Raw genomic sequence first — 8,237 nt, forward strand, 5'->3', positions numbered from 1 at the left:
TTTTGTGGGCCTGAGTTTAAGACAAATACAAGACTGAGAGAGCATAGAGGCTTTATTATTTCTAAGTGAGTTCATGTAGTGTACGCGGGTTGAACTGATGAGAAACCCCCACGCAGCCCTCTGCCCCATCCAAGGCGTTCAGGCCTTATGCTTTCATAAGCGTCGTATTCACAGCACAACATTTCTCCTTCCCAAATAGGAATGTTGTTGTTTCAAATTACCATCTGTGCTTTTGGCAGAATAGTGAATGCCATCTCCTTTTGCCCCCTAAGGCCCTGCTGGTGTCACAGAGAGGTTGGAAGGGCAGAGTGAGCGAGGTGGGGTGCGTGGAATCACACAGCTCTGGTTTTCTGCAGGATTAGGAAAAGGACGGTGGAGGGGGAGTGCTAAACAGAGCTGAGAAATGCAGGCTTCACTGTCCAGTCAGAGTGCTTGAAATTACATTTATAAATAGTACAGAAGGATATTAATGTAGAATTGCTTGCATTCTTGAGAAAAAGGAAGAGGAAGACAACCAAGATTTGTCAAGTATCTACGAGCCACATACCAGGCTGTACAAGTTGAGTGGGCATATACTCAGTCCTGTATTTTGCCTATTGGTCTCACACAATTAATAACAGAACTCCTTTCCCCTTTCAGAAGTGTCCTGATTTAGACAATAAATTACATGGTCACCCTATGTATAATCTAAACAACAGCTCTTTAGGGAAAATCTCACTATTTCCACTGCTCACGTCTGGAAACTGAGTCTCTAAGAGGTTAACCAGTTCAACACACACAACTCAACACAATAAGGATCTGACAACATAGATTATTTCTGCTTCATCATAGTACCTCCCAAAGAGTGTTTTACCTACGCCAAAACAATGGTGCTCATCCAATAACAGGGCAAATTAATTTATTTTAGAGCTATTTGAAAGGGGAGCATGTTCTTTCCGTTGTTTTCCAGTGGTGGGGAGTTGGATGTGTCATGATGCCACATGCTCTCTCTCACTTTGCCTTCTTATGACCAGGGGTAAAATTTGGCGAAATATATGAGGAACTGATGATCACAGTTGAGGTTGTAATATAGGCTCACAAACTACAAGAAAGGTAACAGATCTGTACAGTAATTAGACCCAGACCTGCTTCTGTCTACCATGAAGTCAGTGGCTGAACCAACCCATTGGCCAGAATCAAGAAAACTAGTCTTTATAGCATCGTGTTTCTGCACATATTTATGTCAATAAGTTAAAAAGTGCTCTTATCTAGTGGGTATGACAGATCTTAGCCAGTCACAGACAGCTAAGAGATTTGTTCAGGTCTTTTGGGTAAACTTTCACTACAGGAAATAACTCAGAGAATGAAGAACTCTATAAAGGGGGTCTGGAAACCTGGATTCCTCTTTTACCTCTCAATTACTAGCTAGGTGACCTTGGATGAGTCGGTAGACCTTTCTGAGATTCTGTTTCCTTATCTAAAAAAGAAAAGAGAAAATGAACATGTTAGATTATAAGGGGTCCCTGCTTTCGGGCAAGTCCTGCCACTAGTGGTTTTTGTAAATAACATTTTACCAGAACACAGGCACACCCATTTGCTTACATATTGTCTGTGCTGGTTTTCCAGCTACAACGACAGAGTTGAGTAGCTGCAACAGAGACTGTATAACCCGCCCAGCATAAAATATTTACTGTCTGGCCCTTTACAGAAAAAATTTGCTGATCCCTGAATTCAACGATCTCTAAGAATGCTTTCACTTTTCATAAGTCTCTAACTCCAAGAAAGAAGAGAAGGAGAATAAGAAAGGGAAGAAGATGAAGTTAGAGTTATAAATCTGAATCAAAAAACCAGAAAGCAATTTGCAAATAATCCACAAGCCAATTGTTCTAACAGTGACAGAGTGCAGCTCCCCCTACTGGCCAGGAGGACCTATTGACTGCAATATGTGCTCAAGGACTAGAAGAAAGGTAAAAATCTGTACAGGAATCAGACCCTCAGACTCATTTTCAATATGATGGTCACTGCAGGTCACTAGGGAAGTTTCTGTTTGCTCCTGATGCCTTTGAATTTATAAGCGCATACCTAAGTAGGAAAACTAGGGAAATTGGGGTCCTCAAGCTAGAGTGTAAAGCTCCTTCAGAGAGAAGTAAAACCAGAAGAGGACAAGGAAAGCATGCTAAAAGGAACTTAATCATGGCTGAATGAAACCAAAGCTAATAAACTGTGGTGGATGGGCTCTCATGGTCTCAGACAGTAGGTGAGGATGGGTATTGTTGAGATTGCGTTCAATCATACTAATCCCAATGCCAAAAGCCACTTTGAATGATGAAGTGAAGCAGCTTGCAATGGCAACCAGGAGGCTCTCCGTTGCTGCCCTGGCTGGGCAAGGCTGCTGTCAGCCCTCTCAGGCAAGCTCTGCATCCTGTCTTAGAGGCCCAACTCTGCCTTCAGAGGAGACTTGCAGAACTGGCAGATTTCAGTTTGGTTTGGAGTTTTGTTGTGTATTTCTTGGCAGGAGGGGACCAACTTCCATCCATAGAGCGCCCCGGATTAATGGCGAAAGTAACACCTACTGGCGGGACCAACCCAGGCTTGGGGCAGCCTTTCTGCTGTTGACTCATGACTCCTCTTGACTCACAGCCTCACTCCCAGTTTTGATGGCTGTTTGAGGCTCCTGCCCTGAAGTCCAAATTGCCTGTTTCATGATGTGAAAAACACGCTAGAGAGTATATGCGCTTTCCTCCCCAGAGTGGAGCACATGCTGCTTCATGGGGAAAACTTGGGGGAGAACAAGAGGAAGTTGCTTTGCGCTATATAGTGAATCCCAAGGCAAAAAATAAAATTAGCTTTAACCCACAAAATCTTGACTTGATTGCTTTCTTTCTTAAGTTTCCTTAAACTTCTGCTCACAATCTTAGGGGATGGTTCAGATAAAGTCCTAAGAACCCGAATCCAAATTGAAGCTTGGGATTTTCCTTTTGGCTCCATGAGTTGAGGTGAAAGTTGCCACAGTCTTGGTGAGTTTGCTTCTCCTCTGTGATAAATCCTTTTGGGAACGAGGTGGGATATGAAAATAAATGGCTATATGTTCATTTACTTACACTTTTTTTTTGCCCTTTCTCTGAACTCAAATTGTGCCAAATGTGCTAATTTTTTCTTCTTGGTAGAAGGGTGGAGATATTTATTTCCCCAATCTCTCTCTTTTGGGAATCTAAAGAAAAGCAAAATGTTTCCTGTAAAGTTTTAAAACGGGTTAATTTAACTTGGAGCATGACGATTACACTCTGTGATATATAAAACATTTATTTATATCATGCGTAGACATTGAATAATGTGAATTTTCTTCGTTTTTGAAAGATATAATACACAAACCAAAGGAATGGTGAAGCATCTGTTGAATTGCCTTAGTCCCCCCCATCACAATCATGCTAAAAAATACGAGGAATAGGAATGAAAAAAGAATTGAATTTCAGGAAAACTAGACAATAAGTTCCCACTGTGCAAAAGGGTATGCGAAAAGGAACTGCTGGGCACTTACTCTGTGTGTGTGTGTGCACAAACATGCACGAACTTGTGCAGTGGAGTGAGAAGTGGAGGGAATCTGACTGAGGGAACCAATACCTGGAGTGTAAGTGCAAGGAGAGAGGATTCTGGGGTTCAGGGTGTTGGAGTGAGAATGGATTCCATGTGTGCCAGAGTTCTTTTGTAGGCCCATGCACTAGCCTATGTGAGAGCAATAGCCATTGCTTCTGAGTTTCCAGGCAGGAGACCCGACCTGGTCCCTATCTGTCGTCCTTAGAGCAGAGAACAAAGTTTGCGGCATATAAGAGGAGTAAGATGGACTCGCATAATGGGTCTTTGAAAAGAGGAAGGCATGGAAATCCAGCCCGAATTTCAACCCCTCCCCACCTCCTCTTACTCCTCTTGGCCAAGTACAACTGGCACTGGAATGGCTCTGAATTCCAAAATGAAGGCTTGTCTGATAAGTGGTTTGATTGCCTTATAGTCTGGGAGAAAATTCTAATTTCTGCAGAAACTTAATTCAACTGAAATTTCTGTTTTATAGATTAACTTAAAGCCAGAATCTCGAAGATGTCAAAACCACCCACTGAAGTAAATTATTTTCCAAGTGACATAGACCTCAAAGAAGGAGATTTGTTTTCATCTCACCTTCTCACCCTCCATGAGCGGCAGCTGTATTATAGACCACAGGACTTCCCATGGAGTCACTGTTCTAGGAGGAGAACCTAGCTGCAGTGGTGACCTCGTCGTTGGAATTCGTTTCAAAATTGACACTCCAGGGGAACTTTCCACATGTCCCACCTCCCAGGCACAGTACACACTTCTAAAACTCTCAAAGACATTATTTATAACAGTGTCTGACAAATGGTGGCATTGCACCAAAACGTGTAGCTGTGGATTTTCCTCTCGTTGGCTGTATTTGCAATTCGGAGCCTCCCAGGCACATGGCAAAGCCCTACTTCTTACGTGAGCCAAGAAATTTCATCAAGCCAATGCTGCTTAAAGGAACTGAGAATCGAGGACCGTGTTTACACAAGTAGATGGGCAATACATGTTTATTCAATCAAATATTTTTCTTTTAAGTAGAAATTAAAGAGTTTATAGGAAAGTGTTTCGAGAGAAGTCAAGTGATTTTCAGATGGGTCTACTCTATTTAGTTGGCTCTTTAATCTTGAGCAGTACATTATCAAGTTGACATTTCTTAAAAAGATAGTTCCCGATATTGGTGAAAGATTGGAAAATGGGCATACTCTTACATTGCCAATAAGAATATGAATTGTTACGGGTTTTTGGATAAAAGTATTTGTACACTGTAATTCAGGAGTGCCTCTTTTAATAACTCATCCTAAGGATGTAATCAGTAATATATCTAGAGGTATATATACAAAGATTTTTCATCACATCATTCTAAGAATGGAAAGTTTGAAAATAGCAAAATTCTCAGTATAAGAGGATGGTTCAATAAATTATGACGTACACATTCTGCAGACATAAAAATCATTTTTGAAGACTTCTTAGAGACATAGAAAGGAATATTTTCTCAATATAATGTTAATCAGAGAATGAGACAAGGTAAATAATTTTGGTAAATAGTATATATAAAGAAAAAAGATTAGAAGTACACAATCACCAATACATTTTGGTTTATATCTGGCTGGTAGGATTATGGAAATGATTTTCTCTACTTTTTTATCTTCACCATATTTTCAATAACAAACATGCATTGCATGCATAAAAAATTTGTAATTGTGATATTTTTTGAAGAACTAAGCAGTTCATTAAAGGGTATGATGAAAGTAACATTATTTTAGTTAACCATACCCTACTTTAATCCATAAAAGATTTGAGGCTAATTGTAAGAAATACATATGATAAAATGATTAAACACAATTAAAAAATCTTGATTGAAGAAAAAATAAATTTGAATACAATGTCAAGACTGAAAGATAAAAATAGAACCCAGCTCTATAGGCCATAAAGTCCTTCTTAATTGCATTAGTCAAGCTATAGATTGGATGATGTTTCCTAGTGGCTGAAGCAAAGAGGGAAAGCCCCTCAGTAGTACAGAAGCAAAGTTTTGGAGCCCTCAACTTTAGAGACATTAATGTAGGACTTTATCTGGTAGACATAAGGAGGTGAGGTCAACATATTTCTTGGCAATATCTCCACTGCAGAAGCTGCTATAAGACTGTTCTTGTTGCATTTCTCAATGAATGTCAGTGGATCTAAAATGTGGCTCAATGAGCAATTATATGGGGCCTGTCCTAGTTTAAGTTCTTCCAAAAATAGAACCCAACAAGGACTTGGGTGCAGGTAGTTATTGGGGAGGTGATCCCAGGAAGCAAGGGTATGAGGCAGGGAAATCCCAGAAGAAGTGGGTTTTTTTTTTTTTTGGTAATAGTTTTATTGAGATATAATTGGAGCATATAAAGGGGAGCTTCTTCTTCTTCTTATATTCTTAAGTGAATACCATAAAATCCACTCACTTAAAGCATGCAATGTAATGGTTTTTAGTACATTAAAGAGCATATTACTGAGCTGGTTACTGGGCACCACAGGGAATCCATCATGCTGGGGACCCTCTGAGGAACTAGGTAGAAGAATTGTCCTGAAAAAATGGGAGGCTGGGACATCGCCTTCCCCCAGTGGAGGGAAGCCTGTGTGGTGTGAACTCCTCTGTGTCCTGGGCTTGCTGGATATTCAGGCCCTGAGGAGAAGGTTGAGAAGTGCACTGCTGCTCCAGGTAGGAAGCTGTGGGCGTGCCTGGAAACTATGTCTTCAGCCACAGCTCAAGTCACAGGTAGGCTGAGGGAGGTGGCCTGGGCACCAAAGCCATCTGCTACAGGAACAGAGGTAATGCCATTCCAGGCCTCAGGTGGATGGAGATCCAGTTTGGTCCAAGGCTAAAACCATGATTGCCTGCAATCGTTTCCAAAATATACTCCTCAGAGCTGATGTGGGTGGGTTTTCTTTCTAATGACTCCTATTTTTCCATCCTAACCTCTACTTCAGTTTGCCTGATCCCATCTCCAGTGTGCTCCCATCCCCTTCCTTACCCACTCTTACAATAACTCCTTTTGTCTTCCTTTTAGAAGTCACCTGAAACCTCTTGTTCTTCACAAATCCTTTCCCAAATGGAAGCAGGACAGTGTTTATGCCTGGGCTCCTCCTGCTTCCATCTCTCATTACATTCCTATTTACAGACAACAATTGTGTTTCTGCCCAATTTCTCCATTGAAACCTTTTCATCCAGTGATTTATTTATAGATATATTTGCACTCATGTGTGTTTTTATAAAGTGCCACAGCAAGAGATGTATCTGCTTAACATGCTGACTTACCTTGAAAAATAATCTAATATGCATAAGGGTAATACTTTTCGAATGATACTTTTAAATAAATACTTTTTAAGTGATGCAAGTTCCAGCTGCCTGTCATTTCTAACGATCAAGTAATATCTCCAGTTTATCACAGGCTGGCCCCACCTCCCTCTCCTCTGCCATGCTCACTTCCTATACAACCTACCTTCTAGCGTATGAACTTCTCTCCCTTCTTTGAATATACCAAGCGCCAACCTGATCCTGTGCCTTCATTCATGCTTTTCCTTCTGCCAGGAATATTCTTGCCCCCATTTCTGGATGAAATGCTCTTACACATTCATAATAAAGGTAACATTTATTAGACACCCTGGGCCAAGCACTTTATATGCGTCATTTCACATAATCCCCACAACAGTTTTGTGAAGTTTGTACTATTCTTAATTCTCACACTATAGGCTGAGGCTTAGAGAGCTTAAGTCACTGCGGTGGGCTGATTCTAAAATGGCCTACAGTGATCTCCACTTCCTGGTATTCACAGCCTTGTGCAATGGCTTCCTCCTGAACGTGGGCTGGCCTAGTGACTTGCTTCTGATCAATAGAACATGGCACAAGTGACAGGATGTCAATTTTGTCAATACATTACAAGAAATTGTTAACTTCTCTTTGGCTAGCAGATTCTCTTCCTTACTTGTTTTCATGAAGTAAGTTGCCATGTTGGGAATGCCCATGTGGCAAGGAACTAATGGAATTTCCAGTCAAAAGCCAGCTAGGAACTGTGGCCCTCAGTCCAACAGCTCGAAAGGAACTGAATCCTGCTAGAAATTATGTAAGTGAGCTTGGAAGCAGATGCTTCCCCAGATGAGCTTTCAGATGAGACCCCAGCCCTACCTGATAACCCAGTTGCAGCTTCAGGAGAGACCATGAAATAGCAGACTCAGCTATACCACGTCCAGAATCGTGACCCACAGAAACTACGAGATAATAAATGTTTGTTGTTTTAAGGCACCATGTGTGTGGTAATTTGTTATGCAACAATAGATAACCAAATACAATCACATTCTCAAGATCCTGGGACTTAGAAACCCTTGCCTGACTGAGTCCAGAACCCACACTAGCAGTCACTTTTCTGCTAGCTCTGAAATTACGTGCTTTAGGAAATTTTCCCGTTCTATATATAAGTAGCTCTGTTTGTGACTTTTATCGGTGTTAATACCTTTAGTCAAGCACTTTCCATAATGGATTATAATTTTCTGTTTACTTATCTGTCTTTCTGCTATTAGGTGGTAAGTACTTCAGTGACAGGGACTGACTCATCTCTGTAACTCTGGCACTTAGCCTGAAATTTAGGTTCTTTGGAAATATTTATTGTATTAATGAATACTTAATTGCTTTGCAAGACAATGTAAGCAAATCAACA

General features: G+C 40.9%; 1 long non-coding RNA gene across 1 annotated transcript in view; it reads left to right on the forward strand.

The window, feature by feature from the left end:
* LOC123282975 (uncharacterized) overlaps window positions 1–6,859 on the forward strand; it is a 45,837-nt gene extending 38,978 nt beyond the window's left edge. Inside the window, exon 3 of the long non-coding RNA XR_011502082.1 lies at window positions 4,046–6,859. This is a non-coding gene — a long non-coding RNA (uncharacterized lncRNA). The remainder of the gene's footprint in view (window positions 1–4,045) is intronic.
* The last annotated feature ends 1,378 nt before the right edge of the window (window positions 6,860–8,237 follow it).

This window comes from Equus asinus, chromosome 1, assembly GCF_041296235.1.
Source record: "Equus asinus isolate D_3611 breed Donkey chromosome 1, EquAss-T2T_v2, whole genome shotgun sequence".
NCBI lineage: Eukaryota > Metazoa > Chordata > Mammalia > Perissodactyla > Equidae > Equus > Equus asinus.